General features: G+C 35.9%; 1 protein-coding gene across 3 annotated transcripts in view; it reads right to left on the reverse strand.

Annotated features, from left to right (window-relative positions):
- The window catches only part of LOC107586607 (EMILIN-1-like), a 31,711-nt gene that overhangs the window by 17,255 nt on the left and 1,344 nt on the right, over positions 1-13,112 (reverse strand). The gene's annotated exons all lie outside the window — the stretch shown is intronic.

Below are 13,112 nucleotides of genomic sequence, written 5' to 3' on the forward strand. Positions count from 1 at the left end.
TCCACATTCTTAGCGGATTTGTCATGCAGAATTTTCATTTCAGGCTGGCTTTCATCGAACACTCATGCAGCTCATGACTTTACAGAGACTCTCGACATGTTTCAGCTCCAAAAAGAATGGAAAATATGAGAGAAGACAGGAAAAGCGGACAAAACAAAGTGCATGTGGCAGCTTTACACGTATCCCGGTGTGTGTAGCCTCTCTTTGAACCAATGAGAGCTGATTCTAAAATGCAAAAAGTAATATTAATCTATGTGATGAGGATGTTTTCATGTTTTTCCATTACATCATTTCTGTTTTCCAAAAATAAATGACTTTATAGTCATAAGTGACTGCAATAAATGGGTTTACTAAGAGTGAAATGAAAATGTAGTCATGCAGAAACGTCATGGCTTAAAAAAATAATCTGCATAATCGCCTAAGATTAAAAACATGACAAAATAAATGAAATATGCTAAAACAGAAGCACATCTCAGAGTAAGAAAGTAATGTTACCCTGTGCACCTTCTTAGGTCCAAAAACTCTCAAAGAACACTCAAAAGTGTTGAAATATAAGACTTAGAAGAAGTCTTGAAGAAGATAAAGCTAAATAATGGACCCACTCTGCAGTTTAAAGCATCTTAAAACATTTTCTGAGATGTTAGAATGTGTGCACGATGATAAGCAATGTTAGAAATGTTATTCAAATTGGTTACTGTGTGATGTTTGCATAAAAAGCATAAAAAGAAGGACAACGTAAGTTTTTAAATGAATAAATTCGCATCACATGATCATGAATAGCAAAATGACTCCCTTAAGTACCAATAATCTGTAATCTTACACTGTTTTCTGTTAAGTATTTTGAGTATTGCAGGAATGCTGCAGCTCAAACAGTACGGCATGGTGCTAGCAACATCAAGGTCATGGGTTTGATTCTCAGGGAATACATGAACTGGTCAAATGAATACAGTACCTTAAATGCAATGTATGTCACTTTGAATCTTTGAATCTTTTTATATGCCAAATGCATAAAAGTCAATGCAAAATACTTTTTATAAATTATCACTAAAACCTTCTGAAACCTTTGAGACCTTATTACTATCTTCAGAGCCATTCAAGGGTGTATAAATTATATTTGGAAGTCACTCTCTCTGTTTCTGTCCCTACCTCTCTGACACACACACACACACACACACACACACACACACACTATTCTCTAATTATCTGTCAGAAAAGTGACCTAATCCAATGTTGGGAATCTGGTATAAAGATACAGTCATCTCTTTGTTCCTCAGCTCTGCTGAAAACAGTCTTTTCCGATCATTCCCTCAATAAAGGCTGTAATTGCTTCTCCCAGGACAGAAATTATATCAGATGAATGTAGCGTTATGGAGAAACGTTCAAAGAATATCAGCCTTCCTAGACACAATCGTTGAACCTCCCAAGAGATTCACTATATGGACATAAAAACTTGTCCAACTGCACATTCAACCATGTCCTATGGCACTCATGTGTTCATAAATGTGTCTGAAATTATTGAGTACATGAATATACACATGTGTAACAGGCTCCAGAATCCTATGATATCACTTCCTGGACTTTCTCCAGTAAACCTAAAACAATAGAGCAGAACGGACTGCAGAAATGGTCAAATATCTAGGGAGCCATTTAATGAGGAAGAAACTAATTTAACTCATTTAAAATGTATTTAACTATAACAAAACCTAGCTACAGTATCCCCATATGTTAATAATCATATGGATCTTACATTATGCACACGGATGGATATCTTCTTCATGTCTTTGTCGTTGAAGTTTGTTCATAAATCATGATATTCAATCTGTTAAACTGCCTGTGACAAAGGTAACTGATATCTACCAAGGCTGATCAAATTTATTTTCACGTATTTGATTAAAAATACAGTAAAACAATAATATTGTGAAATATGTATACAAATAAAAAGTGTTTTCTTTATGTATTTAAACATTTTATTTATTCCTGTGATGTCTTCAGTGTCACATGATCTTTCAAAAATCATTCTAATATGCTGATTTGCTGGTCAAGAAACATTTCTTTTGATTATTAATGTTGTATTATATAAACTGTAATATTGTAAACACTTGTGCTGCCTAATATTTTTGTGGAAACCGTGCTATACATTTTTTCAGGATTCTTTGATGAATAGAAGATTCAAAAGAACATCATTTATTTGAAGTAGAAAAAAAACAAAACACCAGCTGACCCCAAACTTTTAAAATGGTATTACAAACTAGTGTGCAATAATAACTTTCCAAACTCTGTATGAGTGCTGCTGTATATGATCACCTTCAGTTTTGGCCTGTTTCATGGAAACTCTTATATATTCATGTCACCTCAGATATTCCTCAATTCAGGGTCTTAAGGGTTCTTATGTGAACTGTAATACTGCAGCTAGTGCCAAGACGATGTCCCCCACCCATTTAGAAACCATGAGGCCTCTTCTCCCACCCGGTCTACTGATTAATACTGATATGTTTACACAGAGTCATAGAGCAAAACGTCAATGATTACCACATGTGAAGGCTACTAACAGAGGATGTATGGTTCTTATTCTTATGGTGTGAGAGATGCAGTAGGTGACATCATGCAAAACTAGCTGCCTCATGTTTTCAGAAATGACTTCTGATTGTCCTCACATGCTTGGAATCTCTCCACCAAACCACCTTTTGGCTTCATGGAAAAGTCACAACAACTACAGCCTCTAGTAACAGTGTAAAAGAGGACTTTTTCAACTAACTTGTGTGCTATATTTCATGTCTTCTTCACCACTTACAGGCTTTGTGTTAGAATCAGACCTCACAGAAGCAGTTTTTCCAACCCAGGCTCATTGGAAAAAAACACGCCTCTACTGTACCAAAATTTTTTGCAAAATTCCAAAAACACACCTATACATACATTTCACTGCAGTATCCAACTGAAATTACCACTAGTGGCAGTAAAACACTAACAACTTGTATTAATTTTCACACAAATTATAAATGCAGATATTTTTACCACAGTGCATGATTTGTAAACTAATACATTTTGTCGTTTGCATCACATAATCAGCTCCATATATGCGGCCTGTTCTGACATAGTAAACTTGCTCATTAGCGCACCTGGTACAGCACTGCACTTGTGATGTGGAGCGCTTGAGCATCTGTGAAATACAAGTCATGATGAAATAGCTCAAAGACTTGAAAAAGCAAGCTACAATAAAATTTGATTAAGCAAATGTGTTTTTCATCTCCATATTTACTGTTGTTAACACTCGGTTAGATTTATTGTAGGCAGTATGTTATTTTCAAACTCGATAGAACATTAGCCTTTTATTGGCACTCCCTGGACATTTAATTTCAACTAGCGTAATAAAACGTTGCAAGATTGCTGTTCACCCATTTTGGATAAAACTTAACACACTTTTAGTGCCACTCACTGGACATTTCACTTTGAAAGTGTCGCAAAATGTACAAGAAGCAATGTAAAACCATTTTGCAGAAATGCTGCCTCGGTCACTTTTTTTCACAGACAATCTTCCCTTCCACTGTAGCTCTGTAATGTTTGTATTCAGATGGGAAGATTTTTTTTGTAAAAACAATTTATATTTCAGTCTGTTTTTCACTCAAAGCCATCATATGACTTCAGAAGACTTAATATAAACTACTTTTATACTGTTTTGGGTAACACTTTATTTCGATAGTCCACTTTAGACATTCTGTTAACAGTAAGTAACTTTGCAACTACATGTCAACTAGCAGTTAGTAGAGTATTAGTAGACTGTGCTTAATATCTTCTAACACTTTCTTTGTCAACTTATTCTACTAACCCTAAACCTACCCTGTCTACTCTGAGAGTTAGTAGACATGTAGTTGCAAATTAATGAGAATTAGTTGACATGTAGTTGACATGTAGTTACAAAGTTACTTATAGTTAATAGAATGTCTAAAGGGGACTATCGAAATAAAGTGTAACCCTGTTTTGTTTTTGTCCTTTTTGGAGCTCAACAGACACTATGAACTGTCATTAGAGTTTGGAACAACATGAGGGTGAGTAAATGATGACAATTTTTATTTGTAGGTAACCTACTATGTACTTTAAGAAGACACAGAAATGGTAATTGCGGTTTTGGAGATTATACAACATAATTATTCATCCATCAATATCGTGCCTCTGCATACTTGAGATTGAATGCATAATGAAACACACTATCAAGTTACACAAATAAAGAAAGAGTGAATGTGTGACAGAGAGATGACCAAAAGCGAGAGAGATCAAGAGATAATGATTCTCAGTGAAGGAATTCTTTTGATATCGAACTCCATAAAAACACACAATGACATAAAACTCCCTCTTGTTTTACTTAATAGCCTGGCAATTTTCACTTCCTGCACTCCAGCGCCGAACACAAAGGCTCAATCATCATGCGCTTTATTTTTTCTTCAGTTCTTCCATCTTTGCTGTCTCTACCCACACATCTTCCCCTCTGAGTGACCCTGCATGCTGCCCGGGCAGTGCACCGCACACCATGACCTTTGACCTCTGCAACAGGAAATGGTCAGAGCAGCTGTGGCTGCACGGGCAGCCTGTTTTTACAGCCTTGCTTATTTGTCTCTCCCCGGGAGGGGACACATGCTCGTCTGACTATCCGAAAAGGCACCGGTCGGAACGCATGTCCACTCCCAGTGCTACCCCAACTGTGTCCACACTAAAACACTGATACAGAGATACAATATCAAAACTGACCTACAGGCACAATACTGATATTGTTAGGCACTGCATGAATTGTACCGTGTTGTTGTTGCCAATGGTTTCCAGCTCCGTTTACAAACACCACCAAAATGCAATCATGCCGTATCATGTGGAAACAGCCCTCATTACGGCTGTTTTTGCAAACGGTGAGGCATTTCTTTCCAGCACAGCAATTTAAGATTACACTGCTGCCTGTACACAAACTCACTCATCTGTTAGCAAACGCTCTGTACGCTTATGCAACATTCAAAACTAAACATTTTTTTTTATACTTTCTTGAAAGTGCAAATATTCATAACATTTTGAAAAAACATACTCTAATCATATTTGAGGTAGAGCCTCAAGGTAGAGCCTTGAACTGAGAGAGCTTAATAATAATAATATTAATATTTATTATTATTATTATTAGTAGTAGTAGTAGTAACATTATTATTAAATCTTTATTATTTAGCAGTTTTAACGCAATATATATATATATATATATAATGAGATTTTTTAGTGTTTTGTGCTCATCAAGATAATTTATTTGATCAAAAATACAGCCAAAACTGTAATATTAAAAAAAAATTACATATAATGCTTTGTAATTTAATATTATATGTATAAAATAGATTAAACGATTTAAATATTTATTTTAATATTATGTTAAAATGGTTGCTTAACATTTTAGTTGAAACTCTAATAATTTTTTTTCAGAATTCTTTGATGAATAGAGAGTTCAAAAGAACAGCATTTATTTGAAATATATATTTTGTAACATTATAACTGTCACTTTGATGTCCTTTCTGAATAAAAATATGAATTTCTTTCAAAATGAAAAAAAAAAAAATCTTACTGACCCCAAACTTTAGAACAATAGCGTTCACATCAAAATAATAAAGTAAAATCAAATAAAAGCCATGTATTAAGATAAGTGTTAAATATACTGTCCTGTAAGGACATGTTATCTTCACAAATAGAGAAAAACACTGATGCATCTTGTAGGTCAAATGACAAAGCCACTTTTTGGGGAAATGCCCCTTAAATGGCTTAATTGTCTCTGCATATTAAGCTGGGATAAAATAAAGCATGAGAAGTTACACACACAAAAAAAAGTATAATCAGCTATAATAGCCATAATCATGTGCAATAGGAGGGAAAGGAAAAGTCAAGCTTTATTTGATCTGGAGTGCACAAAGAAGTCTACAGGTTCCCTTTGCGACTCAAATATTCCAGAATGTATTAAATATCTGAAGCTAAATGCTTTTTTCATGACCTCCTTAAATAAAGCAGAGGTAGGAAAAGTCACACATTGTGCCAGAATAAGCAACGAAACTTCAGCCTCCACAACATCTAACACCACCACTAACAGATGTCCTATTAACCCCACTCTTATCTGCTCAGGACAATATTTAGATATTCCTGGTGTTCACATCCAATTTTATTTCTCATACTGATTTCCAGATAAGCCGCACTGTTGTGATTACCCTTATAAGTAATGCACCAGCAAATGTCAGGTCACTCTTTTACCAAACGAGCCACATATTTGATGCTGGAAGGGCAAGCTCGTGGGAAAAATGTTTCCCTGTGGTTGTACTGTAACTCGCTCCTGTTACAGGAAAGCGGTTTCTGCAGGGGTTTGACCGCAGCGGCACATCTGTGGCGTCTCAGCTTGGAACTCCACTAAAGCAAAAGGAGAAGGAACATGCCTTATGAGCAGACGTACCACAGATGTGGCTTACACAAGCCAGGAGAGAAGCCTCTTCTAAAGACATTTAGACATCCTCTGGGCTCTGAAACCTTTGAGATGTGTTCACCTTTCAGGGTTAGCTAAGCTAACTTCAACACTGACACACATCACATTTAAGCTCTATCTGTAGTCAAAGTTTTCAGACAGCAGGTTTGACCTCTCATTCTTCCTTGTCATAATTGACTCTGCAGTCAGATGTTCACATATAAATGAATTCCACTGAGGATATGGGGATATGAGGATAAAAACAATTATCTGCTCAGAAAGTACATGATATCGGATAAATCCAATTTGCTATTGGAATTTACAGTGCTCAACAGTGAAATTAATGACCCGTTTGGTTAATTATTTGAAAAAACACTGCAGAAAATCACTTCTTGAGTTTTTCTGTGTGTTTTTGAAATAAAGTCTCTCTTGCGCAACAAGGCTGCATTTATTTGATCAAAAATACAGTACTATTGAGAAATATGATGACACTTTTATTATTACACAGAATAATGTTTTTAAAATATATATAATTTAAAACATTATTTATTCCTGTGATGCCAAAGCTGAATATTCAGCAGCCGTTACTCCAGTCTTCAGTGTCACATGATCCTTCAAAAAAATCATTAATGTGCTGCCTATTTTTGTAGAAACCATGATATATTTTTAGGATGATTTGAAATAACATTTATTTACTGTCACTTCTAATCAATTGAATGCATCCTAGCTAAATAAAAGTATTCATTTTTGTATAGCAATAACTGACTTTTCATAACACCCTAATATCATGAAGCCCTTTTTTCTTCAAAAGTGTATACAGTAAATCTATTTTATCTGATAAATATAGCTTTCCTATTACAATAGACCGTGTGTCTGATATTGCTTCTGTTAAGCTGCTGTAATCACAATTCCAGCTATAAACCGTAAAATAATGTTTAGACATTCATTTGTACAAGTATTGCTTCATCATTCCAGCTAACTGGAAACATTCTCAGAACACTGGAGAACGTTAAAGCTATGAACAAACGTTCTTTCAGTAACATTAATAGCATTTTCATTCAAAGTTGGATATTAACCAAATTTTTTATTAAACATTACTACATTTTTCAAAACATTCCCATAATGTTTGCAAAATGATTAAATGCAACATTCCCTTAATGTGTCCTGCAATGTTGGGATAACCAATAAAAAAAGTTTGGATATTTTGGCTGTTCAGATAATATTCAGAAGTAATGTTTTCATAACTTTATGGGAACGTTAGCAACACATTCTTAGAACATAATTTTGTTAGCTGGGACATAGTAGTCAAAAGAAATTAATAAAGAGAACTGGAATCGTTGCTTTAAACCTAACCACTCAAAGGATATGCTACAATCCCATTCAAGCTTGTCGTCCAGTAGCAATCATTCATAACAGACATTTTGGCATGTCTAAACATCCATTAACATTCACTAACTGCTTCCCTAGTCAAACACAAACTTGTTCACAGGAAGCACTTTGCATATCAGAGGTGTTTTGGGTTTTTTTCTGAATGAGGCCAGAGTCCTGATTATCCACTACAGGAAGTTCCTATAGGAGGCCGCTGTTTGAGGGAGGGCTTCCTGTCCGCGTGTGGTGGTGTGGGGTGGTCTGGATGAGCCTGAGACTGACAGGCAGCACCACAGGCAGCTCTTGGCTTCACAACCACTGCCACATCTTCAAAAAGCCCAGGTCAAGGGCCAGGAACTTTCCATTCACAGCGGCTTTGCTTAAACCCTCTTGACATACCAGGACAAGAGGCAAAAAGACACAGCTACTAAATACTAAGGACGGAACTGCATCAAATAAGACATGACAGAATAAAAAGGGACAAATGGACACTTTAGCAAGGATCCATGAATGTGATTTACAGACAACAAAGAGGTATTGAATGGGTTTGAATTTTGACTAAGAACAATCAACCCATTCAAAGGCAGTTGTGTTACAAGAAAAGTAGATGGGTGGCAAAGATTAGATCTTACAAATGAAGCCCAAATGTTCATTTAAACTCATAAAAAGACTAATAAACAATCTTTCATTTGCAGCCCCCTTTAGTCTGTTATATTGCAAAAATAGATCAAACGAAAACCACTTTTCCATTAAGCAGTTAAGAGAGCTTTTCTGTCAGTATCTTATCAGGCCTTCGGGCATAGTGATATTAACAGAGCTTTGAACACTGTCCCTCTACAGAGATGTTCTGCCTGGGAAACAAACTGATAACTGCAAACCTCAACCACAGTATCATCATTAGACGAGATGCCCACAAACTGTCTGATGTAGATTGCATGGTCAAATATCAGCAGTACTAATCGCAATCTAATTGGCCGGCTTCTTGCAACTTCTATGAGTGAGTGGGCACAGTTTTTTTTTTTTTTGGTGAATCTCATGAAAAATATCCAGGGTTAAGAAATTACATTTAGCATAAAAACAAAACATGTTTAGAAAATATCATAGCATAAAATGAAATAAAATAAAATAAATAGACTTAAACTACAATAGACTACACTTAAACTACATTTTCCCCTTTTCGTCCCTATTGGCTTTTTTCATTATGACATTTTATTGATATTTCATTACAATAAAATAAATAAAATAAAATAAAGCTACAATAGACTTATTATTATTTATTTATTTAGAATTATGACATTTATAGTTAAGCACATTCCTTCACTCAAATTCTAATTAATGCAATGCTAAAATAAAATAAAATAACTACAATAGACTTAATTTAAAATTTTTACTTTTTCTATTAGGCCTATATACTATTTTCATTATAGTTACTTCCTTTCCCAAATACCCATTAATGCAATGCAATACAATAATGTAATGTAATGTAATGTAATATATAATATAGTGCCGTCAAACAACTATAATAGATTAAATTTTTCTTTATGCCATTTTCCTCTTTTCTTTTCCTTCTGATCATCAGATTCACCCGTGCAATTCATAAATGCCGTATTAAAAGTTTGGTACTGTGAATGAACATACAGTTGATGTAGAAATTTATGAATGATGGCTCGTCCAATTTTGCGGAAATCTGAGGAGTTTTCTGCCAAGTTCTGTGGGCACAGATTGCGCGCGGGCCTTCTATTGAGGAATTACCATTCACTGGACCTTACCCTCAGTAGAGGTGAACTATTCCTAATAAGTCACATATAATGGAGCCAATCCAAGACTATGCCATTTTTTATTATTCTGACACCATCCAGATTAATAGTCACCCTCTGGAGAGCTGCATGCCAGCACTGTCTGTTTGTCTGTCAGCATAAATGTTTTTAAGAAATATATGAAAGATGGCAAACATGAACGTAGGCATTCAGTCTTCAGGGCATTCATCAAAGCTTGTCCAGCATGATTTCCTGAATAGCAGTGGACACAACATTCAGGCGTGGACTTTTGACTTCTGGTTTGGCAGAAAAGGGCTCAGTTTTATGGCTGCATGTGCAAATCAACAGAGTTCATTTCTAAAATGCTGTGACACCACACCACAGCACAACCCAAACCATTTCAATGTCTCTCCCTATGGTTATAAGACACACACAGACATTAATTATTACACAAGACATGATGTATACATCTTAAAAAGATGGTTTATTCAATAATAGTTTACTTAAAGAAAAAGTTCTCCCATTTGCCATCCAAGATGTAGATGAATTTGTTTCTTCTTCGGAACAGATTTGGAGAAATTGAGCATTCCATCACTTGCTCACCAATGGATCCTCTACAGTGAATGGGTGCCGTCAGAATGAGAGTCCAAACAGCTGATAAAACATCACAATAATCCACAAGTAATCCACACCACTCCAGTCCATCAATTAACATCTTGTGAAGTAAAAAGCTGCATGTTTCTACAAAACAAAATCCATAATTAAGGCTTTTATTAACTTTAAACAGTCGCTTAATCCATAATAACGCTTCCTCCAGTGAAAAACGCTTCCTCCCCTGTTGCCCTCTCACATCAAAATGTACCAATATATTTGGTTAGGAATGTTTTCGCTTGTAAACAGTGCTTGATCTGTGCACATTTCTCTCCTGATTCAGACGGGACAACTGGAGAAAGCAACATTATGGATACAGGACTCGTATTTTAGATAGAAGCAACGACTGGAAGTAAAAAACGTTTTAGTGATGGATTTATTCGTTATGCAGCTTTTCACTTCACAAGATGTTAATTGATGGACTAGAATCATGTGGATTACTTGTGAATTATTGTGATGTTTTTATCAGTTGTTTGGACTCTCATTCTGACGGCACCCATTCACTGCAGAGGATCCATTGATAAGCAAGTGATGCAATGGTAAATTTCTCCAAATTCTTTTGTACCAAATGTAATCTTGGATGGCCTGAGACTGAGCAAATGTTCATTTTGGGAGAACTATTTCTTTAAGTTCACAGGTTGGCAGAAAAAGTTAAAAGTTCAAGTCTCACAACACTGTTCCCTGTACATTCAGCACTGCAATGCAAAATTCTCACACCTGGAAAATACTGAGGCACTGGAGATAAAATGTGAGATTTGATAAAGGAAAATTCATTTACAGTATATATGCTGAAAATGAGATTACATTCAAAGCTGATTAACTTCTTCCATTCCCTCTTAGCTGGAGTGCAAAGTTCACGTCTGATTTCACAAAGCTGGATTTGAGTGAGTTTAATTTCAAAATATGACAAATTTGAGGTGTGACTGTAAAACGGCCTTCTGAGATAAGAAGTGCTGTAAAAAAAAAAAATAAGATTATCATATTGTTTTGTAACAGACAGTGGCACAAAAAATTATGTACACATGAATCAGGGTCGATAAAACACTTCACTACATAAATCAATGATTGATAAAACAACTACAAGCTCACCAAAAAACCTTAGTTGGAGTCAAGACCACACCCTCCAAGAACCAGACCAAAACTAGACCCCTCAAGGCTCAGATCCAGACCAAAACTCCAACTGAAGAGTTGAGCTAATCCATAGTTTCAATCAAATTTGATGTACTAATTTATACCGTTTCATTTTCTTACGGCAATCACTAACACCACATATTTTGCTAGATTTTCAAAGATGCTGTTTCCTCTTAAAGTGCTGGACTTTGTAAATAAACACACCGCAAAGAAATCATATTAGGAGATGTATTCCAACACGTAAAAATCTGGCAGCGTTCCTTACCAAATGCCTACAATTTAGAGGAAAGAGGTGATTTAGGTGCTCGCATATTTGGCAGCTGCAGATCCAGTTCTCGCAAAGTTCATCTTTCAGAATCTTTTAGCATAACATTTCTGCTAAATTTGAGGCATACATTCCTTAATAGATTTGATTAGGGTTGCGGTTCTCCCTGGAAATGCACATTTGATGCAAGCAACATGAGTGACAATTTATCAATCCATTAATTTAGAAGACCAGAGGAGAAAAAGCCACAAGACTGAAGATGAGTTCTCCACATTAAAAGAAAAAGAACAACTTCTTCCCTTGATTTCAATCTCACACTTCTTCACCCTCCTTCCTGCTCTTTCCCTTTCCATAAAATAAATACACAAGACGCAGAATACTTTTTACATCTGTTGTAACTCAAAGTTCAAACAGACTGCTAATCCCCAGTAACTCGACTCAGATTTCTCAAGCAGGCAGTACATACTTCACTACATACTTCATACCGCTGGCACTGAGGGTTCTCACATCATAGACATCATCACCCTTCACTTCCTCACGACTCTGACAGACTATATTTGAGAGCTATTCATAAGTCCAAACCTGTTTATACAGACTCAATTGGCTGTATATTAACCATTTCTATTACGAATCTTTAGTTACTCATTGTTTAGATGGATTTCAGGACGTAATTCATGACTCCAAACTCTGACCATTAGCATCTGGCCTGCGTGTCTGTCCACCCTTAAGAGAGCATTGCGTCAGAAGAAGGGGGAAGCCCCGGTCTGCACGTCAGAGCTGGGACAACCTCTCCCATTCACACCCCAACAATCACAGTCAAAACAACAATGTCAGAGAGGGTGTGTGTGGCTGAGAGAGAGACAGAGCATTGGACTGAAGAACCAACAGATAGACAGATAAAGAGGTAAAGGAAGGTTGTTTTAGTGTAATTACTACCAAGGCGGTGACACGTATAACCATGTTCTGAAAGGCTTTGGAAATCCCAGGGGTCCCACAAAACTACAACCTTGCATTCAGTAAGCGATAATTAGGTGTTCGGATGGACAGCAATGCACCTCCTGTCGTTTCACTGTCGGATAAAGGGAGTCTTTTGCTTTCATGTAGTCATCTGTGCCACACATTTAAAAACACATTTGCTTTTTAAAGCCCCCCCAGGTTATGTTTCCCTCAATAAATGGATAACAAAAAAAATGGATAACATCTGTAACTTCCCTGACGGGACTTATAAAGTATTCTGCCTCTGTGTAATGCAGATGCAGAACAAAGTTTGATTTGTCTGAAAAATTAATCTAATTTAACTAAACTGGATTTTACAGTATTTGATTGTCCAAATTCAAAACATCTATCTATCTATCTATCTATCGTGGAACCAAGGTAATAGTATCATGAGGTGATAATATGGTGCTTTTATATACATCACAGTAATAAAAATAATAATTAGTAATATATATGTATATATATATACACACACACACACACA

The sequence above is a fragment of the Sinocyclocheilus grahami genome, unplaced genomic scaffold, assembly GCF_001515645.1.
Source record: "Sinocyclocheilus grahami isolate Dianchi unplaced genomic scaffold, SAMN03320097.WGS_v1.1 scaffold84.1, whole genome shotgun sequence".
Classification (NCBI taxonomy): domain Eukaryota; kingdom Metazoa; phylum Chordata; class Actinopteri; order Cypriniformes; family Cyprinidae; genus Sinocyclocheilus; species Sinocyclocheilus grahami.